Source organism: Thalassophryne amazonica, chromosome 9 (assembly GCF_902500255.1).
Source record: "Thalassophryne amazonica chromosome 9, fThaAma1.1, whole genome shotgun sequence".
NCBI lineage: Eukaryota > Metazoa > Chordata > Actinopteri > Batrachoidiformes > Batrachoididae > Thalassophryne > Thalassophryne amazonica.
Genome location: NC_047111.1, coordinates 18,454,625 through 18,471,785, shown reverse-complemented (window position 1 = coordinate 18,471,785; position 17,161 = coordinate 18,454,625).

Sequence of the window (17,161 nt, the reverse complement as noted above, 5' to 3'; positions counted from 1 at the left end):
CTCACCCAGCTGGAGCCAGAGGAGAAGAGAGGGAAGAAAAAGAAAATACCCCAAACCCCCCCCCCCTCCCGGGTGCAGAGGCTACCTGGGAAATGCCCAGCACAACCAAACTGCACCCCTCCAGCAACGCCGACACTACGGCTCACCCGGCTGGAGTCAGAGGAGAAGAGAGGGCATAACAAAAACAAAAAAAAAAAAGGAGAAAAAAAAAACCCAAGTACCACCCCCCAGGGGACCGTCCCATCAAACCCTGGGGAGGTGAAACAAAAAGAAATAAAAAGAAAGACTAACAGACCAACATACAGTCGTTTGGGTCCCTTTTTTTTTCTGCTTAGACAGGCTGCAGGTCACAACCCCAGACACAAACAGTGGAAAAACAATAAAATAAATCCCACACAAAACCAACTCAAAAACACCCACACGAAATGAACTAACACAAAACAAATCAGTGACGTATACCGTTTAAGCTCAAACAAATCGAACACACCTGTTCTAACTTAAGAGCTTAACGGTAATGTGACTAAGTCACCAAAAGAGGGAGCCAAAGTGCTAAAAATGAAAAAAAACCCCTTTGGTGACAAAAAACAAATGAGCTGCATCTCCGTGCGCAGCTGTGTGCAACACTCAACCAAAATGTGCTCAACTAAATAACGCCGGAGCTGATACAACAGATGCAGTAGTTATCTTTATCCGGGGAAACGGGGCTACAACTGTAACACAGGAAGCTCAGTGACCCGTGCACAGAGCTCCGCCGTGCGCGTGCACCCATTACAGACACACTCTTGCAGCTCCCGTTTAAACCTCTTATCCGGTCGGAGCGTGACGCGAAGCCGTCGCCAGTCACACTCCACCACGACTCACGGATAAGGCACAAACACAGGAACACGGCTGCAAGAGAGCACAAATCAGTATTCAGTAATGGGTCTCAAACACGCACCATCCGGGCGGAGAGCACCCGCAACTGATCCGGATAACTACTGAACGTCTGCTGCCGCCTTCCTGGCGCGTTACCGTCTCTGCTACCGCTGGGTCCGTGATGTTTGGCCAGAGACTACTGTTATGTGTCGGACGCAGCTCGGAGAAACCGACCAGCGTTTGAAGGACCCAGTTTGAAATAAGCGAGCACGGTACAAAGGCTAACTGAATTTAATACATAACAGTGATGTGATACAAAACAACAAAAGAGTGTGCGGTCTGGCGTGGTGGTGATACGGTGCGCTCCCAGCAGCGCTAACGGTCCGGAGCCAGAAGCCGTTCGGACCCAAGGACCCCACCGACACCCCCCAGGTGGCCGCAACAAAACCGAGTCTGTGAAGAAGGAAACCATTATGTGAGTCCACACTCTACACACAGAGAGACCACTCAAAGGTGTAATAAACAGCAAACACTTCCTGGCTTAATTACTAATCAGCTTCCCAACCTGCAGGCATGGAACATCCAGTTCACAAAACTCCACTGCAGTGGAAGCCGATACATGACTAACGTACAGCTCAATATAATAAGGTGTGAGGGACACCACATTTACTGACTGTATAAACGTTAGTCACAAATCTAACGTACCTCAGGAAGTGTGCTGAACGAGCGTGAGACCTCACCCCCTCCTCTTCACAGACCGTGCATCAAACCCTGGACATTCTCTGCATCCACTGATGATGAGATGGCTCCCGAGACGACGATCTCACCCGTCCTGGTCACAAGGTCGAGTCTCTGGCAAATACACACTGTATACTCCAGTCTTAAATGCCACCATGTTCCAATCCATATAGATGCACCACAGCTGTGAGTCCTGACGAGCCGCAGTGATCAGGGTCCTGATAACCTCAGCAACACAGCCACTCAGTCCCAAATGCAAGCCACCTGGAAGGAAAAACAAAAGACAGAAACAAAAAGGCAGCCAGGCCCCCCAGCCATACAACAATTAACCATCAGATGCCAAAGTAAAACCGCTTAAATCATTCTAAAGTCAGTTTTAAGCAGAAACGAGGCCATTTTAAAAAAGAAACAAGGCGATAATCGGTGAATCGCTACTGAATCTCTGAAATGATGACGCATACGTAGTGAAGGCAAATGGGACCAATATTTAGGGGGGAGGCGGTTCGGTCTGCAACACCAGCACACATATCATCAAGATATTGATTGTGCAGAACCGGAACTCCTGATTTCAAAGGGACTTTGCATGTTTAAAGCATTTTTTGTAAGTATTGCACCATCTTGTGGTGGTCGTGCAGAACCACCGATCTGTGAAGTCGGAGTCGGTGTCGTTCTTTCTGCAGCCGTGAGCTGTGACATCACTGTTCATCCTGAAGACATGCTGTGAGACATTGCTTAGGAGACACGGATTTTGGTCCTGATGCAGATAGTGCGAGATGAACAGTGAAAGGACACGAGCGCAAATGTTGTAAATGACGAGAAATCGGTGCAAACTTTCCACATGCAGAGCAACGGGTGAGCCACGTTTGATATATTAAGGCTTCATATCCATTTTAGGTTTGACGAGTCCACTTCAAGTCCACACGTGATGGCTTCAGGTGTTTCAGTCCATTTGAAACCAAGATGATGCACGCAGTTGTTGCCCTGGAAACCTGGTGATGAGAATCGAAATGCAGAGGGGAGATCCGGACCTGGTGTGTGTGTGTGTGTCTGTGACGTAAAGATGACACTGATGTCTTGTTTGCGCATTTTTAATTAGACGGAGCAACCGTGTCAAACCCCCACACCCCCAAAAAAACACTTCAGTGCTACTTGAAATTAGTCTCCGTGCATAAGCTGGTGAACCGATGCCGTGCGTGTGTGTGTGTGAGCCGCAGACGTGTGTGTGCCTGTTTTGTCACACCAGGTGATGTGTGCACCACATTTAATCAGATAACCCGTGAACACGATGCCCACTGTCCAGCTTTGACGATGAGCAATAAATGTTGACATCAATATTGCAACACACTGCTGTGCAAAAAAATAACAAATATCAGTAACTGCACTCAGCCTGAAGAAGAGACTCACAAAGTGCACGACGGGGTTTGTGGGCTGCTGTTGTTTCGTTTTGTTAATTTGTTGTGCAGGATGCTTGTCAGACCTCGGCTTTAATAACTGATGCTGTGTGTGTGTGTGTGTGTGTGTGTGTGTGTGTGTGGTGTGTGTGTGTGTGTGTGTGTGTGTGTGTGTGTGTTGTGTGTGTGTGTGTCACATCGCGTCTGTTTGCACACAATAAAGTGTGTTTGTGCTGTTCTGCACAATCATGGTGTGGACAACGTGCACTTTTTTTTGTTTTTAATGCACAAAAGAATTTAAAGGGTTAAATTTCCCAAATCAACAATGAGTTATTTGAGTGTGAGGATTATAATGACTCAAACTGACTTTAAAAAAAGACTTGACATGTGAAGGAACGGGCATGCAGAGAAGATCAAAGGCAATCAAAACATTGGTGACTTCATTGCTACATTAACTTTCGGTGTCATACCAACCTTGTTTGTGACGACGGTAACAGATGAAAGTTAAAGCGTTGAACGTGTTTCAAGACCCACCTGCTCTTTCAAGCCAGCACAGTAGAAAAGCGAGAAAATGTAGATCAAATTTTAAAAGTGAGGGGAGCCAAAACAGCTCCTTGTGTACATCGTGAGGTCCACCGCCGCAGTGAACGCAACAGTTTCATTGCTGACACTTCAGAGCTCCTACACTACAGAACCACATGCTCTTTCAAGCCAGCACAGTAGAAAAGCGAGAAAATGTAGATCAAATTTTAAAAGTGAGGGGAGCCAAAACAGCTCCTTGTGTACATCGTGAGGTCCACCGCCGCAGTGAATGCAACAGTTTCATTGCTGACACTTCAGAGCTCCTACACTACAGAACCACATGCTCTTTCAAGCCAGCACAGTAGAAAAGCGAGAAAATGTAGATCAAATTTTAAAAGTGAGGGGAGCCAAAACAGCTCCTTGTATAGATCGTGAGGTCCTTCAGGTTGGTGCTTCTTGCTGGATATCACAGCATGAAGCACATTAGAGTCTGTGGATCCTCCTGGATGGCATGTCAGTCCATTGTGGGTTGCCTCCACAGCCAGGACGGTATCCATTTATAGCTGGGTGGACTGGGATCTTGTAGATTAAGTGTCTTGTCTAAGGACACAGACAGGCTGATTTGGACTCAGTCTGCGGTCTGCAGTATGTGTTAGTCATTCAACTCCTACACCACAGAGCCACCTCATCTTTCAAACCGGCAGAGAAGTAAAAAGCAAATGCTCTGAAATTATCAGATTTTGAAGGTGAGGGAAGCTAAAATGGCAAGTTCTGTAGTATCATTAATATTTACCATCACTTAAGACTTTTCAGTGCCATAACACAGCAGTTGCCGTTGTCAACACATTTGGAGGTGATTTTTTTTTTTTTTTTTTTTCCTGTTGTTTTTCTTTTCCCAGAACTTGTAACTGACTCACTGGAAGGTAGTAATAAGATAAATTTTATTTCCTCTATACTTGTGACCCTGCAGCCCTTTAATCATGAGACGACGCTGCATTTTATTGTATTTTTTTCAGCCAATCAAAGGTCTTTTGTGGACACAGTACATCTCTATGAACTATCATTGTTTAATTTGCCTTTCAGGTACCATTGCATCACAACCTTTCAGATCTATTAAAGTGCGTTGCATCCTGCATGACAATGTAAAGTATATTCATGAACTGCAGTTTCCAATACATACCGACCACCTGTCTAAGACGTACAGCAGAGCCCCTCTGAATACTGATGTAGTCCTTAGATAACCCTTCGTGGGCTGAGGCTGTGCAGAGTCGATCTCATAAAAACAAGCCCAAATAAAACTCAATTTATTCTGAAAACAAATAACAGCGCTGTTGGTGCTCACTTGCTGTGCGTGCACCAGAGTGCATTTTTAAAGACACATTAAACAGTATATCTTCACTATTCTGCATCTACAAATGTAAATGCAAAACTATACTGACAGATTACAAAAATAAAAAATACCACTTTTTTTCTCTGCATGCAGTCGGGGTTCCGTCATGTCACGCAACTTGACTTTGCCTTGATGCATATGCATTGAAAAACAGGAGGGGGCGCTGCTTTGCAGGGTGCTGACGTCTCACAATGACTGACAAAATGACCGTGCTGGCATCCCGCAAAACCTCTTAACATGGTAACCATGGAGAACTTTCAGCTTCAACCACACACACACAACACACACACACTTGCAGAGGAGCACTGGGCTCAAAGCAGTGATGTTGACTCTGAATGAGGTCACGTGCACAATCTATGGACCTGCAGGTAGAAATCTGACTGCTGTAGGCACAGAATGCACCAAAAAAAAAAAAAAAAACCTCATACGAGGGCTGTCCATAAAGTATAGGTCCTTTTTATTTTTTTCAAAAACTATATGGATTTCATTCATATGTTTTTACGTCAGACATGCTTGAACCCTCGTGTGCATGTGTGAGTTTTTCCACGCCTGTCGGTGACATCATTCACCTGTGAGCACTCCTTGTGGGAGGAGTCGTCCAGCCCCTCGTCGGAATTCCTTTGTCTGAGAAGGCTGAGAGACTGGCGCTTTGTTGATCAAATTTTTTCTAAACCTGTGAGAAATCCTGCTGCATGAGACCGCAGCGTGATGATGATGATGATGATGATGATGAAGGCTGACAAGACGTAATCAGAAGAGCCCTTTTAGGATCCCAAAGCTTCATCCATGATGATGTCACTCATCACCAAAAAGCTTTCGGGGCAAATCTGCAGTTTGTCTGCGTAGAGGAGAGACGATGACGACAAGGACAAAAAAGAGACTGGGACGAGGTGAAAGACGGGAAGGTGTCACTCACCCTCCACCAAACCACATTTATAAAAGGAAAGGAGCAAAATGAATATTTTAAGGTGATGGATGGTCGTCGTTTTCGAAGGATTTGACTCACCATTTAAGGAATATCAGAAAAAGATTTAAATTTGCAAAAATATAACCTAATTCATATTTTTGGTGAGCAGACAGATGTGATGGATGCATATTTAATTCAGTAATTTAGGAAATGCACTGATTTTCCAAAAACTGAATTATAGGGAACAGGAACGTCACCAGCAGAGTGAATTAGTGGCTGTGATGAAAAGTCTAATGGAGTCCCTGTGTTTGCATATATAATTACTTTTTGAATGATATTTTCTTCATTGCTATAAATAAAAGACCAAAGGAGGACTGTCTAAATTCTAATTTTAAAAAAAATGAAATGCAAGAACTTTGTCACTTGCATTAAATAATAGACAGATGAAAAAAAAAAATATTATTTTTAAAAATATTTTGGGGCGGCTGATCTATATATACCAGTTGAGCTCCTCAAAAGGAAGATCAGTGGCTTTCTTTAGAAGTGGCTGGGCCTACTGCAGCCTCACCAGCGCAGCACTGTATGGGACGAGCAACATCCTACAGGTACTGTTCAGTGGTCTCACTAAGGAGTTTAAGGTGGCGCACACACACGAGAAGCCCTACAGTATAGGGACTCCAGGGATGGAAAGGTGTCATCAGCAGGCATTGAGGTGAGAACAGGAAGGAAATGGAGAGCATAGATGGCAGTGGAGATGGCAGAGTCACGCCTGAGACAGAAGGTCCTGGGGGCACCCTGGCAACTGGCTGAGCAGGATTGGGCTATTTCCCAAAAGCCCAGGTCAGCAAGGCCAAGGGTAGGGAGAAACACCAGCTGCTCCAGGAGGAGGTCCGTGCAGGGGTGGAGGAGGAACAGGTGAGCATGGCGGTAGGACTCTCGCAGCAAGGAGCATGGATGAAGTGGGACAGTACACTGCAGCGCAGGATCACCTGGGCAACCATCATGCAGGTAGACTTCTTCTGTGTCCGATTCCTGGTGCAAGCAGTCTACGATGTCCTGCCAAGCCCAGCGAACCTTCATGCCTGGGGGAAGCAAAACACCTTTTTGCCCACTCTGCTCTGGAAGAGGGTCATTAGAGCACATTCTCAGCAGCTGCCCCAAAGCCCTGGTGGATGGGCGTTATCGTAGACGCCATAACCAGGTGCTCAAATCAATTGCTGAGTAGCTCTAGCTCAGCCATTAATACTAGTCTGCAGCACCACTCCAAGAGGAAGGAAGTCACCTTCATCAGAGTTGGAGAAAAACCTCAGGCATAGGCAAAAACAGCAACAGGCCTCCTCCACACAGCTTCTAACTGGCAGCTGCAAGCTGATCTTGGAAAGCAGTTGAAGTTCCCACAGCACATTGCCATAACATCACTACAACCAGACTTGATCGTCACCTCCGAAGCTTCAAAACATCGCATCATGCTGGAACTCAGTTTCCTGAGAGGAGCACATAGGGGAAGCAAACAAGAGGAAACGTGCCAAGTATCAAGAGCTGGTGGACCAGTGCAGGAACCAAGGCTGGAGGACCTACTACAAACCTGTAGAGCAGGGGTGGCCAAGTTCGTTCCTCGAATCCAATGAAAAGCTCATTAAAAGTCTGCTAACGAGTCTTTCATTGGATTCAGGTGTGTTGGAGCAGGGAGACAACTAAGAGTGTCAGGAATTGTGCTCTCGAGGACCGAACTTGGCCACCCCTGCTGTAGAGGGTTTACAGGATGCTCGCTCTACAGCACAGGAGCAGCCAAGAAGAAGGCCATTCATGCCGCAAGCGAGGCTGCAGAGAAAACCACCAGGTGGCTGTGGTTGAAGAGGGCTGATCTGTGGGCTGCTGCTGGGATACTAGCCAGGGCCTGATCAACCCTGGTTGGGACGCCTGGTCGAGGGTGTCTGATGTTGTGAGACCCGAAACACTTGATGACCCCAGGATACATCACTGACGAAGTGTCCCAGTGCATCCAGATGTTTCTTGCTCAGTTAGGTTTATAATCCAACACTTATCTGACAGATAACAAATTGTATATTAATCAATAAATAATGAACCGATCAGTACAATGTTCCTTTAAATCCACATGATTATTCAACCAAAAAATTCAGTTTGAAAAGGTTGATATTTACGCAGTTATATCTTAAAAGTATAAACTTTATACTGGGGGGGGGGGGGAAGACTATTAATATACACTGAGGTGGTGCATCTAAAAACACAGTTTCCCAGAAGGAAAAGTCTATATCTTTAAATGTAAAGGAGATGCTGCTATGCCCGCCCACTCTCTTTTGAGAGTGGGGAGAGGGTGGGGGGTGCACTCACCTCACATCAGCAGACCTTGTAAGCTTATATGATGGTGGGGGGGGGGGGGCTCACAGGACAAACAGCTCAGTTCAGATATGGACTTCTGTGACATATGTCACAGAAGTGTAAAACGAGGCCATTTGAAGCAGAGATGTTGCCTATGTGGGGGCAACTGCATCCACAGTTGTAGAATTGTGGGATTTGGAGATCTTAAAAAGAACGCTCCAACCATACTTAGCTGAAAAATTTTGATAAAAATTGTTTTTGCACAATATGTCGACTTTTTCAAAGAGAGTCACACAAGGTATTCCTTATTACCTCCGCCAAGGAGGTTATGTTTTCGGTCGAGTTTGTTTGTTTGTCTGTCTGTTTTTCAGCAGGATAACTCAAAAAGTTTTGAATGGATTTTGATGAAATTTTGTGGAGTGGTTGGAAATGACAAGAGGAACAAGTGATTAAATTTTAGTGGTGATCCGGATCACAATCCGGATCCAGGAATTTTTTAAAGGATTTTTCACCATTGCAGGATAGGGGGAATTTTGACATTCTAGTTTCTAACTCCACAAAAACAAGGCAGAAAGGCTTGGAAAAAATTAGGGTGTAACATAGTCAAATGTTCTATCAAACAAAAGTTTGGTGATGATCAGTTGCATATTCCGGATCTGGTGATCCAGAATATGCAAAAATATAGGGAAAATAGAAAATGTGTCAGTGTGAGGTGACAAATGAAGCTAGAGATGCACAACTAACACCAAATTGTAGCTGAATCTGTACTGATTCAGTAAGGTGTCATCAGATTTGATGTAGCTTCAAATGTTATGGAGCTAGATCCAGAAGAAAACCGCCATTACCGAAAAATCGTTTTTATACAATAACTTTTCAACTAATAAAGACATAAAAGTGATTCCAAGTTCTAGTGATATGTTTTCATGGTCAAGGATGTCAAATATAAAGGAAAGAAAAGTGTACACTGAATTGTTGAATAGATCACTGTGCCAAGGGGGAATCTCTTTAGGGTCAGTGACCCTATGGCCTTGTGTAGCACATGCAACACATAAAAAAATAGTTCTATTTCAGAATTTACTGTTATTTATTTAAAGAAGTGTTTCATAAATGTTAAAAAAAAAATCATATTTGCAGTTTAGCTGAATAATAAATTGAATTTTGTCTCTTATTTGTTTTTGTCTATAAGCACATGCAATATCAATATCAGTGCTCAGATGACAGTAGCTTCTGGGAAAGGTGCAAGTTGCAATAAACTGTGATGCCAAGCACTAAGGATACATCCAGTCACAGCAGATGAAACTTTTTTTACTACTGAGCAAACATCATTGTTAGACTTTTTAGGTTCAATGATTCCACGGCGTATAGATGTTATGGCGTCAGTGATCCCATGGCCTTGGTGGAGGTTTGCACTCTCTGAGTGCTTCTAGTTTATACTGAATCTGTTACCTGGAACTGCCTGTGTAGAAACGGCCTTTGCTGAAAGTAAAAAAAAATGCAACTAACACAGCTCATGTTTGACTTTTGTGACATATGTCACAGAAATCTATTTCTGGATTCCTGTTCTGAGACACACCTACTACACTGGTCCGCACTCTGACACGCCCCCACAGGCCCTAAGAGACGGGTAGAGGTATGCCCCCCCTCCCCCAAAAGATGGATGAGGCATACCTTGCAAAAAATAAATAAAAACACATTCATATAAAAGGCACAAAACAGTTTGGTTCTTAGGAACTGAAAGTGAAGATTATTTAATCTTGAAAAGCTGTTTGTTTGTTTTTTGGACCCCTTCTGACATATTCTCTAACTGAAATTTCTTTATTTTCTGGCATTTTTAATTGTTTCACTTAAACATTCCAATGATTTTTGTGCAGTATCACATTAAACACGTCACAGTCTGCTGGTTATTTTTTATTGTGTTTGCATATTTTGTGTTCGGCAAAAACAAGTGTTTTTTTTTTTTTTCTTGAGAAACACAACTCTGTGTGTGTGGGTGGGGTGTGTGTGTGTTGTGTGTGTGTGTGGTGTGTGTGTGTGTGTGTGTGTGGTGTGTGTGGTGTGTGCGTGTATTAGAAAAAGAAAAAGTGGAGGGAAAACAATATGACAGGTGTCAACAGGCATCATCTAAACCACGTTACTTTTCTTTGGGAGGCTGAGAACCACCTCCTTCTCCTAAATAACTGTCAGTAGAGCCGGTAAAAATCTCTAAAATGCCAGAGTGATTTAAGATTTTATGGTTTTCATTTTGCAATTTGGCATTGTGAGCGTCTGCACGGCTCCAAGAACGACGACTGAAATGTACGAGTTTTATGTAATGAAGGTTTGGTTTCTGCAGAAAGATTGATGGAACGTTTAAAGTTGTCTTTAGGTTGAGTGAATCAACCCATTTCCATCAGAAACATGATGGAACAGAGTCGCTCAAAGAGCTTCCATTTGATCATCGTGAAATGGGCATGGCCTAATGAGGAGCACAGGGTGTTGATGCTGGAACTGCCTTATTTTAAACTTATCGGTTTTCAGTCATCCTCCTGATGTACCGTCTCAGACCACAATGGACCACGTGGAGATGAAGAGACAAATAGTCTGAATTTGCCTCACACACTAAAACAAATTAATTTATGGCTATGCCCCGAGTGCAGGATGAATCATCAAAACGTTTCAGTGTTGTCAGGATTTCGACATAAATAAATGAAGCCACAGATTTTTAATGGTGTCACTAAATCACTTCTGTTTTAACGTGCATCTGTTAACTGATTTGTTTACTTGAAAAGTGATTCAGTTTCCAGGTAATCTAACTGTCAGGTCCAGAAACCTGTACAGCTGATGAATGAAGGAATATTTTAAAGGAAATGTTTCCTATCATGTGATAGGGTGATTTACTCATAAACCGTGACCCTGGACAATACAGGCAGTGAGTAGATAGATAGATATCAGAAGCAGAGCATTTATCAATGGACAGGAAAAAAGTTGGATAATAAATATGTACATTGTTAAACAGATGTATGGATGAGAAAAGATGATGATAATGATGGATACCAGAGCACCCTAGGCCAAAGGCTGATGATCGATTTTGTGATCGTATCATCTGATCTGAGGGCACATGTTCTGGACACTCGGGTGAAGATAGGGACAGAGCTGTCAACTGATCACTATCTGGTGGTGAGTGGATCAGAGGATGAGGGAGGACTTTGGACAGACCTGGCAAGCCCAAACAGATAGTGCGGGTGAACTGGGAACATCTGGAGGAGCCCACTGTCCGAGAGATCTTCAACTCACAACTCCGGCGACGTTTTTCTTGCATCCCCTGTGGAGGTTGGGGCAATATTCAAAGCTTCCATTACTGAAGCTATGGCCTGAAGGTTTTAGGTGCCTCAAGGGGCGGCAACCGTCAAACACCGTGGTGGACACCGGTGGTCAGGGAAGCAGTCCGACTGAAGGAGGAGTCCTTCCAGTATGTTATCTCGGAGGACTCCGGAGGCAGTTGCGAGGTACCGACAGGCCCGAAGGCAGCAGCTGCTGGTGGGGGAGGCAAATCAGCGGGTGCGGGAGGAGTTTGGAGCAACCATGGAGAAGGACTTTCAGTTGGCACCAAGGTGCTTCTGGCGGACCGTGAGGCACCTCAGGAGGGGAAAACGGGGAACCATCCAAGCTGTCTACAATAAGGATGGGACTCTGACTCTGTTCAACTGAGGATGTAATCCGGTGCTGCAAGGAACACTGAGGAACTCCTGCATCAGACTGGAGTGCCCTCCTATAGTAGGGGCAGAGATGGAAGCTGATGGAGGATTATCATCAATTTCCCTGGTGGAAGTCACTGAGGTAATCAAACAGCTCACCTGTGGCAAGGCCCCGGGGGTCGATGAGATCCGTCCAGAAATGCTGAGGGCTCTGGGTGTGCAGGGATTGTCTTGGATGTGACATCTCTTCAAATTGTGTTGAGGTCTGGGACAGTGTCGAAGGAGTGTAAAACTGGGGTGGTTGTCCCCATATTTAAAAAGGGGGACCAGAGAGTGTGTGCCAATTACAGGGGCATCGCACTACTCAGCCTACCTGGTAAGTCTACTCCAGTGTGGTGGAAAGGAGGGTTCAGCTGATAATCGAACTGAAGAGGACAATACGGGTTCTGTCCTGGTCATGGAGCAACTGACCAGCTCTTCACTCTCACAAGGATCCTGGAGGGTGCCTGGAGTATGCCCATCCAGTCTACATGTGTTTTGTGGACTTGGAGAAGGCGTATGATCGGGTACCCCGGGAGATACTGTGGGAGGTGCTGTGGGAGTATGGAGTGAGGGGGTCCCATCTTAGGGCCATCCAATCTCTGTCTCACAAGCAAGTGCTGTGTTCAGGTGCTCAGCAGTAGTTGGACTCATTTCTGATGGGAGTTGCCTCTGCCAGGGCTGTGCCTTGTCACCAATCCTATTTGTGATATTCAGGACATGATATCAAGGCATAGTTGGGGGATGAGGGTCTTCAGTTCTGTAGGCTGAGGGTCTCATCACTGCTTTTTGCAGATGATGTGGTCCTGTTGGCTTCATTGGCCTGTGACCTTCAGCAGTCACTGGATTGGTTCGCAGCCGAGTGTAAAGCAGCTGGGATGAGGATCAGCACCTCTAAATCTGAGGCCATGGTTCTCAGCAGGAAACCATGGATTGCCTACTCCAGGTAGGAAAGGAGGTCTTGCCCCAAGTGAAGGAGTCAAGTACCTTGGGGTCTTGTTTAAAAGTGAGGGGACGATGGAACACGAATTGGCCAAAGAATCGGTGCTGCAGGGACGGCATTGCATTCACTCTGCCGTACTGTTGTGACAAATAGGAAGCTGAGCCACAAGGCGAAACTCTCAATCTACTGGTCAATCTTCGTTCCTACTCTCACCTATGTCATGAGGATTTGGTCATCACCAAAAGAACTAGATTGCGGGTACAAGCAGCCGAAGTGGGCTTCCTCAGGAGGGTGGCTGGTGTCTCCCTTAGAGACAAGGTGATAAGTTTGGTCATCCGTGTGGAGCTCGAGTATAGCCCCTGCTCCTTCGCGTTGAAAGGAGCCAGCTGATGTGGTTCGGGCATCTGTTAAGGATGCCCATGGGCACCTCCCTAGAGAGGTGTTCCAGGCACGTCCAACTGGAAGGAGACCCCCGGGGAAGACCCAGCAATAGATAGAGAGATTATATCTCCACACTGGCCTGGGAATGGCTTGGGATCCACCAGTCAGAGGTGGTCAATGTGGCCCAGGAAAGGGAAGTCTGGGGTCCCTTGCTGGAGTTCCTGCCCCTGTGACCTGATCCTGGATAGTGGTTGAAGCTGAGTGAGTGAGTAGATGGATGGATAGAAAACTGGTGGAATGGAAAACAGATTCATGATGTGTAAAGAGATGGAGGAAAAAGAGATGAATTGCTAAATCGGTGGATGGAAAAACTGGAATAGAAAAACAGATGTATGTATAATGAGACATAGACTCCAATTAATAGATGATGGAACACGAGATGGATGATAAAAATAATAAAGTTTATTTGCCATTTGCAGAGGGCAGCACGGTGACTTAGTGGTTAGCACTGTTGCTTCACAGCGAAAAGGTCATGGGTTCAATTCCCACCTGTGGCCTTTCTGTGTGGAGTTTGCATGTTCTCCCCGTGTTGGCGTGGGTTTCCTCTGGGTGCTCCGGTTTCCTCGCACATCCAAAGACATGCAGGTTAGGTAGATTGGAATCTTTAATTGTCCATAAGTATGCGAGTGGGTGTGAATGTATTTGTTTGTCTATATGTGGCCCTGCGACAGACTGGCGTCCTGTCATGCGTGTACCCCACCTCCCGCTCTATGACTAGGGCTCCAGCCCCCCGCGACCCTTGATTGGACTAAGTGGTTGAAGGTGAGTGTGTGTGTGCCATTGCGGAAGTGCGTTTAAGTACAAGCACATTGGAATTCTGGATGGATGGAAAAACAGTGGAATGGAGAAATGGATGGACAAAGAGATGGATGACTCAGGAAGATAGAAAAACGTGTATCATGGATGGATGATGGATGGAAAAAGGATGGATGACAGATACATTGCTAAAACAGATTGATAGATGGATGTATACAGAGGGATGGAGTCAGATGGATAGATAGATGATGGTAAAGAGATGAATGATATATTGCTATAAAGATTGATGATGGATGGATGGACAACAGAGTGATGGAAAAACTGATGTATAAATAGAGAGATGATTGTATCCCATTCTGGTTATCAACGTGATTCATAAACAATAAATACTATCATGGTGTAGATCTCTACATAAAAATGACATAAAAAAGAGAACAAATTATTTAAAATTTGGTGAACTTTGATGCACCAAATCAATTAAAAAAACAACCAAATCTGTTTTCTTTGTAAACTAATGGACCCGACTCCTAGGGGACACCCAAACGGTCCCCTGCACAAGTCCAGACTCACTAAACCAAGGTGCCTCCTCTTCAGGGGCACCCCATCTAGCAAGTTTATCAGACCAGCCCTAATGTGCTCTGCCTCAGCAGTAGTGAGAGTTCTCTGCTGGTCAAGATAGATAACAACCTGAAAGTCTCCCCCAGAGACATGGGAGCTTGTGTACCTTTCTTTGTGGGCTGCTGAGCACTCCTTGGTGTGGACTCAACAGCCCATTTTCACTTAATCACAGTGGGTGTGACCGCTTTAACCAGTGGTGTCCTGAGAGGTACCAGTAGGTGGCACATGGTCAGCTTGTGCCTCCAAAGAGGCAGGTGTTGATGGGCCATCCACAGTCCCTTGGTCTTTCTTTTTCTTTCACTTTCTTTGTTTTTCCTTTCTCTGCTGCCTTGAGAAGGCAGCAAAACTATCCGCCAGGGAGAGTCCTTCCACACCTTCTGACAACGGATAGATCCCCTTCAGAGTTGCTGTCAGGGGTAGCAACATCTGAAGACAAAGCCTCAGTCACAGCACTCTCTTCCAGCTCTGAGTTCTCCACATGGGCATGAGATGTTCCATAGTATTACTCACAGGCCCAGCTGGGTTCCCTGCTGGACAAGTAAGGGGCTCAGATGTATGACCACCCAGTGCACCTGCTCCCTACACACCCTGGGCTGGGTCCCCGGTGCTTTTAGAAAGCTCATTCACTGGATATGTTCTGTGTAGGCTCTCAGTTGTCCAGGTGGTTTCCATAGTAGAGAAGCTTGAATCTTCAACTGGACTGGGTTGCTTGACCCGAGGATGTTTCGCTTCAATTCGCAGAAGCTTCATCAGCTAAAATTCTTGCTCTGGTAGTCTGACTTCTGTCTGACCCTTGTCAAGAAGAGCTTGCAGTCTTTTCCAGCTTACGTACCAGAGCCAGGGCCTCATGCCCACAGTTGGCTGCAATGTTTCTGTGTAGGCTCTCAGCTGTCCAGGACAAGGCTTTCTCGACAAGGGTCAGACAGAAGTCAAACTACCAGAGCAAGAATTTTAGCTGAGGAAGCTTCTGCGATTTGAAGCGAAACGTCCTCGTGAAAAGCAACCCAGTCCAGTCGAAGATTCAAGCTTCTCTACCATTTACTGGATAGTGAGGGCCAGTCTCTGAATTGCTACCCATCATTGGTTAAACACCTAGATGGGTGGTTAACCAAGCCTAATGGGTCCCACCTACCTGGCCATTTGGTCTACAGCCTCCCAGGAAGCCCCAAACAAATACGAGCCATGCAGGCCAGCCTGCTAGCCCCAGTTGCCCCAGAACCTACTAACACAGCCAGCTGAGTCCACAGCAACCAAAGGAATCTCTCCTATCCCAAAGAAGAATGAGAGTTAGCCTCCCACCAGAAGCCCCTAACCAGAACCAGCCACACAGGCCAATCCGCCAGACCCGGGCATTGGCTAGCAGGACCCATACGCATAACCACTCCCAGCCCAAGGTGACCAGAAAAAGCCCCCTTGCCCACAAAGAGGAACAAGAGGTATCCTCCCAGGAAGCCTCAAACAAGAACCAGCCACATAGGCCAGCAGGACCTGACCACACAGCCAGTCCCAGCCCAAAGCAGCCAAAGGAAGCCCTCCCAACCTCCAAAGGAAAAGGAGTTTTCCCTATCCGCCACCCAGGGAACACACCTCTACACTGTTAAGCTTCAGCGCAAGGTGGTCGAGTGGTTACTACACTTGGTTTCAGTGTGGAGGGTTCCTGGTTCAAAACCCACCCCTGCTGGTTTCTCCTTCTAATATGGAGTTGTCAAGAAGGGCAGCCGATGTAAAACTTGTGGCAATTCATGCAGATCTGAACCAGATCTGCTGTGGTGACCCCAGGTGGAAAAACAAGAGAGCAGCCAAAGGGACTTGCATATGTACGTATGTGCGTATTATTGTGTAAGTAAGTCTTCAATTATCACCATTTTTTGTATGGTGATGCAATAAATGACTTTAGTGTTATGTTATTTTCTTTGTGACATTGTTGGTCACATGCTCATAAAGCCACAGCTGGACTGACTGACTACCGTTATTCTTTATCTTGTATACTGGTTCAAACTGATGAATTGATTCTTGGCTGTGTATGAAAGTGCTAAAGGATTCAATTCCTTAGCATCCAGTTTTTCACTCCCAAAAACTCTGATTGCCGGTGCAACCGAATGGTCCCCCCTAAAAACTGGTCCCCCTGCTTTCACTGTGCATGTCATTTTGGAGCGTCAGCAGCGATTCATTGATTATCACCTCGTTTCTGCTTCAAACTGCAGCAGCGCATCTGAGTCTCACTCTCTACACCCAAAGCGATTAATGTGATTATTAACTGTTATGTGTCGGACGCAGCTCGGAGAACCGACCAGCGTTTGAAGGACCCAGTATGAAATAAGCAGAGCACGGTACAAAGGCTAACTGAATTTAATACATAACAGTGATGTGATACAAAACAACAAAAGAGTGTGCGGTCTGGCGTGGTGGTGATACGGTGCGCTCCCAGCAGCACTAACGGTCCGGAGCCAGAAGCCGTTCGGACCCAAGGACCCCGCCGACACCCCCCAGGTGGCCGCAACAAACCGAGTCTGTGAAAGAAGGAACCATTATGTGAGTCCACACTCT